Raw genomic sequence first — 14314 nt, 5'->3', positions numbered from 1 at the left:
AGAGTTGGCTACAATCTTCCTTGATAGGCCGCAGTCTGTTCTTGTGCTTGAGTGTAGACACACGGATGGAAATACTGTCAGGATTGACATTCGTCGGCCATCTCAGAAGTGCTTCTTCTTTTCCTTTCGGCTGTTCCCTTTCAGGGGTCGCCACAGCGAATCATGTGCCTCCATCTAACCCTGTCCTCTGCATCCTCTTCACTCATACCAACTAACTTCATGTCCTCCCTTACTACATCCATAAATCTCCGCTTTGGTCTTCCTCTAGACCTCCTGCCTTGCAGCTCCAACCTATGTATCCATCTAAAGATATATTCACAAGCCATCTAAGAAGTGCATCGCCTGTATGATAAAGGATTGCGCGTCACCTTGACGAGGTCAGGGGAGGCATGAGGCATTTGGAGAATGTGGGTATTGATCCCAGTACTTCTTGCATACAAAGCTAGTGATTTACCATTTAAGCTAATTCCCTTGCAAAGGTACTTGGATATTAAATTCAGAGAGGAGATATTCTAGGTGTTCTTATTAAACCCTGCGAGGTGACCTAGCAATCCTGTAGGTCTGTCTTTGCTGATCTAAGTCTCGTCGCCCTTCCTTGCTTAATTGACGAGGTGGCCGAGTGGTTAAGGCGATGGACTGCTAATCTATTGTGCTCTGCACGCGTGGGTTTGAATCCCATCCTCGTCGCATGTCAGATTAAAGTGTTTTTAGACAAACACAGATAAAACCTTCTGCTGGACTTACAACATCCAATGGTAAACCAAATACTGTTTTGTGCAGAGAACTCGAGTGTGACAGTTGATGCAGAAATCAGACTGTTGACATGTGAGTGCAGGTGATTAAGCTCACTGGACAAGCAGCTTTGGAAGAGCTTCCTTGATAGGCTGCAGATAGGCTGTATAATAAGGTGTGTATTCCATGCTGCTCTGCCCACCGGGGCTACAAAACATTTGGTTCAGGTGTCACATTAATGTCGTCTAGTGAACAGGACACCACAGATACAAGGCCTGTAGAGACACATGCAGGCAGAGTCCCCCACAAAACTGCTACTCACTGGATATGTTCTCTTTTCCAACCATTCTCTGTTAACCCTAAATATGGTAGTGTGTAAAAGTTCCAGGAAATCAGCAATTTCTGAAATGGCTGATCGCCCCCACTGATACTCGGTTGGAACTTCAGCAGAACTAAATGCATTGACTGGCTGCCATGTGTTTAGCTGATGAGACGGCAAACTGGTCGCCTTTTTAGCTGTACTGCTGACAGGCACTTTCCCATTCTAATTGATTGTGATCTGCACATGTGGGATATGGAGGCTGAAACTTTTTAACAGTTTCATCCATTTATGGGAAAAAGGAAATCAAACGATTGTGGAGAATGTGGGCATCGATCCCACTACCTCTTGCATGCTAAGCAAGCGCTCTACCATTTGAGCTAATTCCCCTGCAAGCTTTTTTTCCTCCCTGTGTTCACAGCGTACCGGACAAACTCTCAATATCCACCCCTTATGTCCTCTGTGTTTGTAGATTGTGGAGCCCGAATACTTGACAGTCACGGGCCTTGTTGACAAGGCCAGAAGCAGTCGGAGGGAACAAACAGTTGGTGTGGCATGAGGTTTTGGTGCTAATGGAGTGCACCTTTTTGCCAAAGAGAATCTCCAAAGTGTTTAATTGCAGCCTTAGAAGAGTTGGCTACAATCTTCCTTGATAGGCCGCAGTCTGTTCTTGTGTTTGAGTGTAGACACACGGATGGAAATACTGTCAGGATTGACATTCGTCGGCCATCTCAGAAGTGCTTCTTCTTTTCCTTTCGGCTGTTCCCTTTCAGGGGTCGCCACAGCGAATCATGTGCCTCCATCTAACCCTGTCCTCTGCATCCTCTTCACTCATACCAACTAACTTCATGTCCTCCCTTACTACATCCATAAATCTCCGCTTTGGTCTTCCTCTAGACCTCCTGCCTTGCAGCTCCAACCTATGTATCCATCTAAAGATATATTCACAAGCCATCTAAGAAGTGCATCACCTGTATGATAAAGGATTGCGCGTCACCTTGACGAGGTCAGGGGAGGCATGAGGCATTTGGAGAATGTGGGTATTGATCCCACTACTTCTTGCATACAAAGCTAGTGATTTACCATTTAAGCTAATTCCCTTGCAAAGGTACTTGGATATTAAATTCAGAGAGGAGATATTCTAGGTGTTCTTATTAAACCCTGCGAGGTGACCTAGCAATCCTGTAGGTCTGTCTTTGCTGATCTAAGTCTCGTCGCCCTTCCTTGCTTAATTGACGAGGTGGCCGAGTGGTTAAGGCGATGGACTGCTAATCTATTGTGCTCTGCACGCGTGGGTTTGAATCCCATCCTCGTCGCATGTCAGATTAAAGTGTTTTTAGACAAACACAGATAAAACCTTCTGCTGGACTTACAACATCCAATGGTAAACCAAATACTGTTTTGTGCAGAGAACTCGAGTGTGACAGTTGATGCAGAAATCAGACTGTTGACATGTGAGTGCAGGTGATTAAGCTCACTGGACAAGCAGCTTTGGAAGAGCTTCCTTGATAGGCTGCAGATAGGCTGTATAATAAGGTGTGTATTCCATGCTGCTCTGCCCACCGGGGCTACAAAACATTTGGTTCAGGTGTCACATTAATGTCGTCTAGTGAACAGGACACCACAGATACAAGGCCTGTAGAGACACATGCAGGCAGAGTCCCCCACAAAACTGCTACTCACTGGATATGTTCTCTTTTCCAACCATTCTCTGTTAACCCTAAATATGGTAGTGTGTAAAAGTTCCAGGAAATCAGCAATTTCTGAAATGGCTGATCGCCCCCACTGATACTCGGTTGGAACTTCAGCAGAACGTTTTGACTGTGTGTACAAGCCTAAATGCATTGACTGGCTGCCATGTGTTTAGCTGATCAGACGGCAAACTGGTCGCCTTTTTAGCTGTACTGCTGACAGGCAATTTCCCATTCTAATTGATTGTGATCTGCACATGTGGGATATGGAGGCTGAAACTTTTTAACAGTTTCATCCATTTATGGGAAAAAGGAAATCAAACGATTGTGGAGAATGTGGGCATCGATCCCACTACCTCTTGCATGCTAAGCAAGCGCTCTACCATTTGAGCTAGTTCCCCTGCAAGCTTTTTTTCCTCCCTGTGTTCACAGCGTACCGGACAAACTCTCAATATCCACCCCTTATGTCCTCTGTGTTTGTAGATTGTGGAGCCCGAATACTTGACAGTCACGGGCCTTGTTGACAAGGCCAGAAGCAGTCGGAGGGAACAAACAGTTGGTGTGGCATGAGGTTTTGGTGCTAATGGAGTGCACCTTTTTGCCAAAGAGAATCTCCAAAGTGTTTAATTGCAGCCTTAGAAGAGTTGGCTACAATCTTCCTTGATAGGCTGCAGTCTGTTCTTGTGCTTGAGTGTAGACACACGGATGGAAATACTGTCAGGATTGACATTCGTCGGCCATCTCAGAAGTGCTTCTTCTTTTCCTTTCGGCTGTTCCCTTTCAGGGGTCGCCACAGCGAATCATGTGCGTCCATCTAACCCTGTCCTCTGCATCCTCTTCACTCATACCAACTAACTTCATGTCCTCCCTTACTACATCCATAAATCTCCGCTTTGGTCTTCCTCTAGACCTCCTGCCTGGCAGCTCCAACCTATGTATCCATCTAAAGATATATTCACAAGCCATCTCAGATGTGCATCACCTGTATGATAAAGGATTGTGCGTCACCTTGACGAGGTCAGGGGAGGCATGAGGCATTTGGAGAATGTTGGTATTGATCCCACTACGTCTTGCATACAAAGCTAGTGCTTTTCCATTTAAGCTAATTCCCTTGCAAAGGTACTTGGATATTAAATTCAGAGAGGAGATATTTACGTGTTCTTAATAAACCCTGCGAGGTGACCTAGAAATCCTGTAGGTCTGTCTTTGCTGATCAAAGTCTCGTAGCCCTTTCTTGCTTAATTGACGAGGTGGCCGAGTGGTAAAGGCGATGGACTGCTAATCCATTGTGCTCTGCACGCGTGGGTTCGAATCCCATCCTCGTCGCATGTCAGATTAAAGTGTTTTTAGACAAACACAGATAAAACCTTCTGCTGGACTTACAACATCCAATGGTAAACCAAATACTGTTTTGTGCAGAGAACTCGAGTGTGACAGTTGAAGCAGAAATCAGACTGTTGACATGTGAGTGCAGGTGATTAAGCTCACTGGACAAGCAGCTTTGGAAGAGCTTCCTTGATAGGCTGCAGATAGGCTGTATAATAAGGTGTGTATTCCATGCTGCTCTGCCCACCGGGGCTACAAAACATTTGGTTCAGGTGTCACATTAATGTCGTCTAGTGAACAGGACACCACAGATACAAGGCCTGTAGAGACACATGCAGGCAGAGTCCCCCACAAAACTGCTACTCACTGGATATGTTCTCTTTTCCAACCATTCTCTGTTAACCCTAAATATGGTAGTGTGTAAAAGTTCCAGGAAATCAGCAATTTCTGAAATGGCTGATCGCCCCCACTGATACTCGGTTGGAACTTCAGCAGAACGTTTTGACTGTGTGTACAAGCCTAAATGCATTGACTGGCTGCCATGTGTTTAGCTGATCAGACGGCAAACTGGTCGCCTTTTTAGCTGTACTGCTGACAGGCAATTTCCCATTCTAATTGATTGTGATCTGCACATGTGGAATAAGGAGGCTGAAACTTTTTAACAGTTTCATCCATTTATGGGAAAAAGGAAATCAAACGATTGTGGAGAATGTGGCCATCGATCCCACTACCTCTTGCATGCTAAGCAAGCACTCTACCATTTGAGCTAATTCCCCTGCAAGCTTTTTTTCCTCCCTGTGTTCACAGCGTACCGGACAAACTCTCAATATCCACCCCTTATGTCCTCTGTGTTTGTAGATTGTGGAGCCCGAATACTTGACAGTCACGGGCCTTGTTGACAAGGCCAGAAGCAGTCGGAGGGAACAAACAGTTGGTGTGGCATGAGGTTTTGGTGCTAATGGAGTGCACCTTTTTGCCAAAGAGAATCTCCAAAGTGTTTAATTGCAGCCTTAGAAGAGTTGGCTACAATCTTCCTTGATAGGCCGCAGTCTGTTCTTGTGCTTGAGTGTAGACACACGGATGGAAATACTGTCAGGATTGACATTCGTCGGCCATCTCAGAAGTGCTTCTTCTTTTCCTTTCGGCTGTTCCCTTTCAGGGGTCGCCACAGCGAATCATGTGCCTCCATCTAACCCTGTCCTCTGCATCCTCTTCACTCATACCAACTAACTTCATGTCCTCCCTTACTACATCCATAAATCTCCGCTTTGGTCTTCCTCTAGACCTCCTGCCTTGCAGCTCCAACCTATGTATCCATCTAAAGATATATTCACAAGCCATCTCAGAAGTGCATCGCCTGTATGATAAAGGATTGCGCGTCACCTTGACGAGGTCAGGGGAGGCATGAGGCATTTGGAGAATGTGGGTATTGATCCCACTACTTCTTGCATACAAAGCTAGTGCTTTACCATTTAAGCTAATTCCCTTGCAAAGGTACTTGGATATTAAATTCAGAGAGGAGATATTCTAGGTGTTCTTATTAAACCCTGCGAGGTGACCTAGAAATCCTGTAGGTCTGTCTTTGCTGATCAAAGTCTCGTCGCCCTTTCTTGCTTAATTGACGAGGTGGCCGAGTGGTTAAGGCGATGGACTGCTAATCCATTGTGCTCTGCACGCGTGGGTTCGAATCCCATCCTCTTCGCATGTCAGATTAAAGTGTTTTTAGACAAACACAGATAAAACCTTCTGCTGGACTTACAACATCCAATGGTAAACCAAATACTGTTTTGTGCAGAGAACTCGAGTGTGACAGTTGATGCAGAAATCAGACTGTTGACATGTGAGTGCAGGTGATTAAGCTCACTGGACAAGCAGCTTTGGAAGAGCTTCCTTGATAGGCTGCAGATAGGCTGTATAATAAGGTGTGTATTCCATGCTGCTCTGCCCACCGGGGCTACAAAACATTTGGTTCAGGTGTCACATTAATGTCGTCTAGTGAACAGGACACCACAGATACAAGGCCTGTAGAGACACATGCAGGCAGAGTCCCCCACAAAACTGCTACTCACTGGATATGTTCTCTTTTCCAACCATTCTCTGTTAACCCTAAATATGGTAGTGTGTAAAAGTTCCAGGAAATCAGCAATTTCTGAAATGGCTGATCGCCCCCACTGATACTCGGTTGGAACTTCAGCAGAACGTTTTGACTGTGTGTACAAGCCTAAATGCATTGACTGGCTGCCATGTGTTTAGCTGATGAGACGGCAAACTGGTCGCCTTTTTAGCTGTACTGCTGACAGGCACTTTCCCATTCTAATTGATTGTGATCTGCACATGTGGGATATGGAGGCTGAAACTTTTTAACAGTTTCATCCATTTATGGGAAAAAGGAAATCAAACGATTGTGGAGAATGTGGGCATCGATCCCACTACCTCTTGCATGCTAAGCAAGCGCTCTACCATTTGAGCTAATTCCCCTGCAAGCTTTTTTTCCTCCCTGTGTTCACAGCGTACCGGACAAACTCTCAATATCCACCCCTTATGTCCTCTGTGTTTGTAGATTGTGGAGCCCGAATACTTGACAGTCACGGGCCTTGTTGACAAGGCCAGAAGCAGTCGGAGGGAACAAACAGTTGGTGTGGCATGAGGTTTTGGTGCTAATGGAGTGCACCTTTTGGCCAAAGAGAATCTCCAAAGTGTTTAATTGCAGCCTTAGAAGAGTTGGCTACAATCTTCCTTGATAGGCCGCAGTCTGTTCTTGTGCTTGAGTGTAGACACACGGATGGAAATACTGTCAGGATTGACATTCGTCGGCCATCTCAGAAGTGCTTCTTCTTTTCCTTTCGGCTGTTCCCTTTCAGGGATCGCCACAGCGAATCATGTGCCTCCATCTAACCCTGTCCTCTGCATTCTCTTCACTCATACCAACTAACTTCATGTCCTCCCTTACTACATCCATAAATCTCCGCTTTGGTCTTCCTCTAGACCTCCTGCCTGGCAGCTCCAACCTATGTATCCATCTAAAGATATATTCACAAGCCATCTCAGAAGTGCATCGCCTGTATGATAAAGGATTGCGCGTCACCTTGACGAGGTCAGGGGAGGCATGAGGCATTTGGAGAATGTGGGTATTGATCCCACTACTTCTTGCATACAAAGCTAGTGATTTACCATTTAAGCTAATTCCCTTGCAAAGGTACTTGGATATTAAATTCAGAGAGGAGATATTCTAGGTGTTCTTATTAAACCCTGCGAGGTGACCTAGCAATCCTGTAGGTCTGTCTTTGCTGATCTAAGTCTCGTCGCCCTTCCTTGCTTAATTGACGAGGTGGCCGAGTGGTTAAGGCGATGGACTGCTAATCTATTGTGCTCTGCACGCGTGGGTTTGAATCCCATCCTCGTCGCATGTCAGATTAAAGTGTTTTTAGACAAACACAGATAAAACCTTCTGCTGGACTTACAACATCCAATGGTAAACCAAATACTGTTTTGTGCAGAGAACTCGAGTGTGACAGTTGATGCAGAAATCAGACTGTTGACATGTGAGTGCAGGTGATTAAGCTCACTGGACAAGCAGCTTTGGAAGAGCTTCCTTGATAGGCTGCAGATAGGCTGTATAATAAGGTGTGTATTCCATGCTGCTCTGCCCACCGGGGCTACAAAACATTTGGTTCAGGTGTCACATTAATGTCGTCTAGTGAACAGGACACCACAGATACAAGGCCTGTAGAGACACATGCAGGCAGAGTCCCCCACAAAACTGCTACTCACTGGATATGTTCTCTTTTCCAACCATTCTCTGTTAACCCTAAATATGGTAGTGTGTAAAAGTTCCAGGAAATCAGCAATTTCTGAAATGGCTGATCGCCCCCACTGATACTCGGTTGGAACTTCAGCAGAACGTTTTGACTGTGTGTACAAGCCTAAATGCATTGACTGGCTGCCATGTGTTTAGCTGATCAGACGGCAAACTGGTCGCCTTTTTAGCTGTACTGCTGACAGGCAATTTCCCATTCTAATTGATTGTGATCTGCACATGTGGGATATGGAGGCTGAAACTTTTTAACAGTTTCATCCATTTATGGGAAAAAGGAAATCAAACGATTGTGGAGAATGTGGGCATCGATCCCACTACCTCTTGCATGCTAAGCAAGCGCTCTACCATTTGAGCTAGTTCCCCTGCAAGCTTTTTTTCCTCCCTGTGTTCACAGCGTACCGGACAAACTCTCAATATCCACCCCTTATGTCCTCTGTGTTTGTAGATTGTGGAGCCCGAATACTTGACAGTCACGGGCCTTGTTGACAAGGCCAGAAGCAGTCGGAGGGAACAAACAGTTGGTGTGGCATGAGGTTTTGGTGCTAATGGAGTGCACCTTTTTGCCAAAGAGAATCTCCAAAGTGTTTAATTGCAGCCTTAGAAGAGTTGGCTACAATCTTCCTTGATAGGCTGCAGTCTGTTCTTGTGCTTGAGTGTAGACACACGGATGGAAATACTGTCAGGATTGACATTCGTCGGCCATCTCAGAAGTGCTTCTTCTTTTCCTTTCGGCTGTTCCCTTTCAGGGGTCGCCACAGCGAATCATGTGCGTCCATCTAACCCTGTCCTCTGCATCCTCTTCACTCATACCAACTAACTTCATGTCCTCCCTTACTACATCCATAAATCTCCGCTTTGGTCTTCCTCTAGACCTCCTGCCTGGCAGCTCCAACCTATGTATCCATCTAAAGATATATTCACAAGCCATCTCAGATGTGCATCACCTGTATGATAAAGGATTGTGCGTCACCTTGACGAGGTCAGGGGAGGCATGAGGCATTTGGAGAATGTTGGTATTGATCCCACTACGTCTTGCATACAAAGCTAGTGCTTTTCCATTTAAGCTAATTCCCTTGCAAAGGTACTTGGATATTAAATTCAGAGAGGAGATATTTACGTGTTCTTAATAAACCCTGCGAGGTGACCTAGAAATCCTGTAGGTCTGTCTTTGCTGATCAAAGTCTCGTAGCCCTTTCTTGCTTAATTGACGAGGTGGCCGAGTGGTAAAGGCGATGGACTGCTAATCCATTGTGCTCTGCACGCGTGGGTTCGAATCCCATCCTCGTCGCATGTCAGATTAAAGTGTTTTTAGACAAACACAGATAAAACCTTCTGCTGGACTTACAACATCCAATGGTAAACCAAATACTGTTTTGTGCAGAGAACTCGAGTGTGACAGTTGATGCAGAAATCAGACTGTTGACATGTGAGTGCAGGTGATTAAGCTCACTGGACAAGCAGCTTTGGAAGAGCTTCCTTGATAGGCTGCAGATAGGCTGTATAATAAGGTGTGTATTCCATGCTGCTCTGCCCACCGGGGCTACAAAACATTTGGTTCAGGTGTCACATTAATGTCGTCTAGTGAACAGGACACCACAGATACAAGGCCTGTAGAGACACATGCAGGCAGAGTCCCCCACAAAACTGCTACTCACTGGATATGTTCTCTTTTCCAACCATTCTCTGTTAACCCTAAATATGGTAGTGTGTAAAAGTTCCAGGAAATCAGCAATTTCTGAAATGGCTGATCGCCCCCACTGATACTCGGTTGGAACTTCAGCAGAACGTTTTGACTGTGTGTACAAGCCTAAATGCATTGACTGGCTGCCATGTGTTTAGCTGATCAGACGGCAAACTGGTCGCCTTTTTAGCTGTACTGCTGACAGGCAATTTCCCATTCTAATTGATTGTGATCTGCACATGTGGAATAAGGAGGCTGAAACTTTTTAACAGTTTCATCCATTTATGGGAAAAAGGAAATCAAACGATTGTGGAGAATGTGGCCATCGATCCCACTACCTCTTGCATGCTAAGCAAGCACTCTACCATTTGAGCTAATTCCCCTGCAAGCTTTTTTTCCTCCCTGTGTTCACAGCGTACCGGACAAACTCTCAATATCCACCCCTTATGTCCTCTGTGTTTGTAGATTGTGGAGCCCGAATACTTGACAGTCACGGGCCTTGTTGACAAGGCCAGAAGCAGTCGGAGGGAACAAACAGTTGGTGTGGCATGAGGTTTTGGTGCTAATGGAGTGCACCTTTTTGCCAAAGAGAATCTCCAAAGTGTTTAATTGCAGCCTTAGAAGAGTTGGCTACAATCTTCCTTGATAGGCCGCAGTCTGTTCTTGTGCTTGAGTGTAGACACACGGATGGAAATACTGTCAGGATTGACATTCGTCGGCCATCTCAGAAGTGCTTCTTCTTTTCCTTTCGGCTGTTCCCTTTCAGGGGTCGCCACAGCGAATCATGTGCCTCCATCTAACCCTGTCCTCTGCATCCTCTTCACTCATACCAACTAACTTCATGTCCTCCCTTACTACATCCATAAATCTCCGCTTTGGTCTTCCTCTAGACCTCCTGCCTTGCAGCTCCAACCTATGTATCCATCTAAAGATATATTCACAAGCCATCTCAGAAGTGCATCGCCTGTATGATAAAGGATTGCGCGTCACCTTGACGAGGTCAGGGGAGGCATGAGGCATTTGGAGAATGTGGGTATTGATCCCACTACTTCTTGCATACAAAGCTAGTGCTTTACCATTTAAGCTAATTCCCTTGCAAAGGTACTTGGATATTAAATTCAGAGAGGAGATATTCTAGGTGTTCTTATTAAACCCTGCGAGGTGACCTAGAAATCCTGTAGGTCTGTCTTTGCTGATCAAAGTCTCGTCGCCCTTTCTTGCTTAATTGACGAGGTGGCCGAGTGGTTAAGGCGATGGACTGCTAATCCATTGTGCTCTGCACGCGTGGGTTTGAATCCCATCCTCGTCGCATGTCAGATTAAAGTGTTTTTAGACAAACACAGATAAAACCTTCTGCTGGACTTACAACATCCAATGGTAAACCAAATACTGTTTTGTGCAGAGAACTCGAGTGTGACAGTTGATGCAGAAATCAGACTGTTGACATGTGAGTGCAGGTGATTAAGCTCACTGGACAAGCAGCTTTGGAAGAGCTTCCTTGATAGGCTGCAGATAGGCTGTATAATAAGGTGTGTATTCCATGCTGCTCTGCCCACCGGGGCTACAAAACATTTGGTTCAGGTGTCACATTAATGTCGTCTAGTGAACAGGACACCACAGATACAAGGCCTGTAGAGACACATGCAGGCAGAGTCCCCCACAAAACTGCTACTCAGTGGATATGTTCTCTTTTCCAACCATTCTCTGTTAACCCTAAATATGGTAGTGTGTAAAAGTTCCAGGAAATCAGCAATTTCTGAAATGGCTGATCGCCCCCACTGATACTCGGTTGGAACTTCAGCAGAACGTTTTGACTGTGTGTACAAGCCTAAATGCATTGACTGGCTGCCATGTGTTTAGCTGATGAGACGGCAAACTGGTCGCCTTTTTAGCTGTACTGCTGACAGGCACTTTCCCATTCTAATTGATTGTGATCTGCACATGTGGGATATGGAGGCTGAAACTTTTTAACAGTTTCATCCATTTATGGGAAAAAGGAAATCAAACGATTGTGGAGAATGTGGGCATCGATCCCACTACCTCTTGCATGCTAAGCAAGCGCTCTACCATTTGAGCTAATTCCCCTGCAAGCTTTTTTTCCTCCCTGTGTTCACAGCGTACCGGACAAACTCTCAATATCCACCCCTTATGTCCTCTGTGTTTGTAGATTGTGGAGCCCGAATACTTGACAGTCACGGGCCTTGTTGACAAGGCCAGAAGCAGTCGGAGGGAACAAACAGTTGGTGTGGCATGAGGTTTTGGTGCTAATGGAGTGCACCTTTTGGCCAAAGAGAATCTCCAAAGTGTTTAATTGCAGCCTTAGAAGAGTTGGCTACAATCTTCCTTGATAGGCCGCAGTCTGTTCTTGTGCTTGAGTGTAGACACACGGATGGAAATACTGTCAGGATTGACATTCGTCGGCCATCTCAGAAGTGCTTCTTCTTTTCCTTTCGGCTGTTCCCTTTCAGGGATCGCCACAGCGAATCATGTGCCTCCATCTAACCCTGTCCTCTGCATTCTCTTCACTCATACCAACTAACTTCATGTCCTCCCTTACTACATCCATAAATCTCCGCTTTGGTCTTCCTCTAGACCTCCTGCCTGGCAGCTCCAACCTATGTATCCATCTAAAGATATATTCACAAGCCATCTCAGAAGTGCATCGCCTGTATGATAAAGGATTGCGCGTCACCTTGACGAGGTCAGGGGAGGCATGAGGCATTTGGAGAATGTGGGTATTGATCCCACTACTTCTTGCATACAAAGCTAGTGATTTACCATTTAAGCTAATTCCCTTGCAAAGGTACTTGGATATTAAATTCAGAGAGGAGATATTCTAGGTGTTCTTATTAAACCCTGCGAGGTGACCTAGCAATCCTGTAGGTCTGTCGTTGCTGATCTAAGTCTCGTCGCCCTTCCTTGCTTAATTGACGAGGTGGCCGAGTGGTTAAGGCGATGGACTGCTAATCTATTGTGCTCTGCACGCGTGGGTTTGAATCCCATCCTCGTCGCATGTCAGATTAAAGTGTTTTTAGACAAACACAGATAAAACCTTCTGCTGGACTTACGACATCCAATGGTAAACCAAATACTGTTTTGTGCAGAGAACTCGAGTGTGACAGTTGATGCAGAAATCAGACTGTTGACATGTGAGTGCAGGTGATTAAGCTCACTGGACAAGCAGCTTTGGAAGAGCTTCCTTGATAGGCTGCAGATAGGCTGTATAATAAGGTGTGTATTCCATGCTGCTCTGCCCACCGGGGCTACAAAACATTTGGTTCAGGTGTCACATTAATGTCGTCTAGTGAACAGGACACCACAGATACAAGGCCTGTAGAGACACATGCAGGCAGAGTCCCCCACAAAACTGCTACTCACTGGATATGTTCTCTTTTCCAACCATTCTCTGTTAACCCTAAATATGGTAGTGTGTAAAAGTTCCAGGAAATCAGCAATTTCTGAAATGGCTGATCGCCCCCACTGATACTCGGTTGGAACTTCAGCAGAACGTTTTGACTGTGTGTACAAGCCTAAATGCATTGACTGGCTGCCATGTGTTTAGCTGATCAGACGGCAAACTGGTCGCCTTTTTAGCTGTACTGCTGACAGGCAATTTCCCATTCTAATTGATTGTGATCTGCACATGTGGGATATGGAGGCTGAAACTTTTTAACAGTTTCATCCATTTATGGGAAAAAGGAAATCAAACGATTGTGGAGAATGTGGGCATCGATCCCACTACCTCTTGCATGCTAAGCAAGCGCTCTACCATTTGAGCTAATTCCCCTGCAAGCTTTTTTTCCTCCCTGTGTTCACAGCGTACCGGACAAACTCTCAATATCCACCCCTTATGTCCTCTGTGTTTGTAGATTGTGGAGCCCGAATACTTGACAGTCACGGGCCTTGTTGACAAGGCCAGAAGCAGTCGGAGGGAACAAACAGTTGGTGTGGCATGAGGTTTTGGTGCTAATGGAGTGCACCTTTTTGCCAAAGAGAATCTCCAAAGTGTTTAATTGCAGCCTTAGAAGAGTTGGCTACAATCTTCCTTGATAGGCTGCAGTCTGTTCTTGTGCTTGAGTGTAGACACACGGATGGAAATACTGTCAGGATTGACATTCGTCGGCCATCTCAGAAGTGCTTCTTCTTTTCCTTTCGGCTGTTCCCTTTCAGGGGTCGCCACAGCGAATCATGTGCGTCCATCTAACCCTGTCCTCTGCATCCTCTTCACTCATACCAACTAACTTCATGTCCTCCCTTACTACATCCATAAATCTCCGCTTTGGTCTTCCTCTAGACCTCCTGCCTGGCAGCTCCAACCTATGTATCCATCTAAAGATATATTCACAAGCCATCTCAGATGTGCATCACCTGTATGATAAAGGATTGTGCGTCACCTTGACGAGGTCAGGGGAGGCATGAGGCATTTGGAGAATGTTGGTATTGATCCCACTACGTCTTGCATACAAAGCTAGTGCTTTTCCATTTAAGCTAATTCCCTTGCAAAGGTACTTGGATATTAAATTCAGAGAGAAGATATTTACGTGTTCTTAATAAACCCTGCGAGGTGACCTAGAAATCCTGTAGGTCTGTCTTTGCTGATCAAAGTCTCGTAGCCCTTTCTTGCTTAATTGACGAGGTGGCCGAGTGGTAAAGGCGATGGACTGCTAATCCATTGTGCTCTGCACGCGTGGGTTCGAATCCCATCCTCGTCGCATGTCAGATTAAAGTGTTTTTAGACAAACACAGAT

General features: G+C 45.6%; 13 non-coding genes across 13 annotated transcripts; 9 read left to right on the top strand and 4 right to left on the bottom strand.

The window, feature by feature from the left end:
• Positions 1-605: 605 nt before the first annotated feature.
• On the top strand, positions 606-687 carry trnas-gcu (transfer RNA serine (anticodon GCU)). The gene has a single exon. It is a non-coding gene; the product is annotated as a tRNA-Ser (tRNA).
• Positions 688-1368: 681 nt separating this feature from the next.
• Positions 1369-1441, bottom strand: trnaa-agc (transfer RNA alanine (anticodon AGC)). The gene has a single exon. It is a non-coding gene; the product is annotated as a tRNA-Ala (tRNA).
• An 844-nt stretch (positions 1442-2285) lies between these two features.
• Positions 2286-2367, top strand: trnas-gcu (transfer RNA serine (anticodon GCU)). Its single transcript has one exon. It is a non-coding gene; the product is annotated as a tRNA-Ser (tRNA).
• A 1619-nt stretch (positions 2368-3986) lies between these two features.
• trnas-gcu (transfer RNA serine (anticodon GCU)) lies at positions 3987-4068 on the top strand. Its single transcript has one exon. It is a non-coding gene; the product is annotated as a tRNA-Ser (tRNA).
• Positions 4069-5688: 1620 nt separating this feature from the next.
• Positions 5689-5770, top strand: trnas-gcu (transfer RNA serine (anticodon GCU)). Its single transcript has one exon. It is a non-coding gene; the product is annotated as a tRNA-Ser (tRNA).
• Positions 5771-6473: 703 nt separating this feature from the next.
• Positions 6474-6546, bottom strand: trnaa-agc (transfer RNA alanine (anticodon AGC)). The gene has a single exon. It is a non-coding gene; the product is annotated as a tRNA-Ala (tRNA).
• An 844-nt stretch (positions 6547-7390) lies between these two features.
• On the top strand, positions 7391-7472 carry trnas-gcu (transfer RNA serine (anticodon GCU)). Its single transcript has one exon. It is a non-coding gene; the product is annotated as a tRNA-Ser (tRNA).
• Positions 7473-9091: 1619 nt separating this feature from the next.
• Positions 9092-9173, top strand: trnas-gcu (transfer RNA serine (anticodon GCU)). Its single transcript has one exon. It is a non-coding gene; the product is annotated as a tRNA-Ser (tRNA).
• Positions 9174-10793: 1620 nt separating this feature from the next.
• Positions 10794-10875, top strand: trnas-gcu (transfer RNA serine (anticodon GCU)). The gene has a single exon. It is a non-coding gene; the product is annotated as a tRNA-Ser (tRNA).
• Positions 10876-11578: 703 nt separating this feature from the next.
• On the bottom strand, positions 11579-11651 carry trnaa-agc (transfer RNA alanine (anticodon AGC)). Its single transcript has one exon. It is a non-coding gene; the product is annotated as a tRNA-Ala (tRNA).
• Positions 11652-12495: 844 nt separating this feature from the next.
• Positions 12496-12577, top strand: trnas-gcu (transfer RNA serine (anticodon GCU)). The gene has a single exon. It is a non-coding gene; the product is annotated as a tRNA-Ser (tRNA).
• A 703-nt stretch (positions 12578-13280) lies between these two features.
• On the bottom strand, positions 13281-13353 carry trnaa-agc (transfer RNA alanine (anticodon AGC)). The gene has a single exon. It is a non-coding gene; the product is annotated as a tRNA-Ala (tRNA).
• Positions 13354-14196: 843 nt separating this feature from the next.
• On the top strand, positions 14197-14278 carry trnas-gcu (transfer RNA serine (anticodon GCU)). Its single transcript has one exon. It is a non-coding gene; the product is annotated as a tRNA-Ser (tRNA).
• Positions 14279-14314: the final 36 nt, after the last annotated feature.

Source organism: Channa argus, unplaced genomic scaffold, assembly GCF_033026475.1.
Source record: "Channa argus isolate prfri unplaced genomic scaffold, Channa argus male v1.0 Contig063, whole genome shotgun sequence".
In the NCBI taxonomy this organism is placed as follows: Eukaryota; Metazoa; Chordata; class Actinopteri; order Anabantiformes; family Channidae; genus Channa; species Channa argus.
The sequence above is the reverse complement of the archived record's forward strand: the minus strand, read 5'-3'. Positions and strand labels throughout refer to the sequence as shown.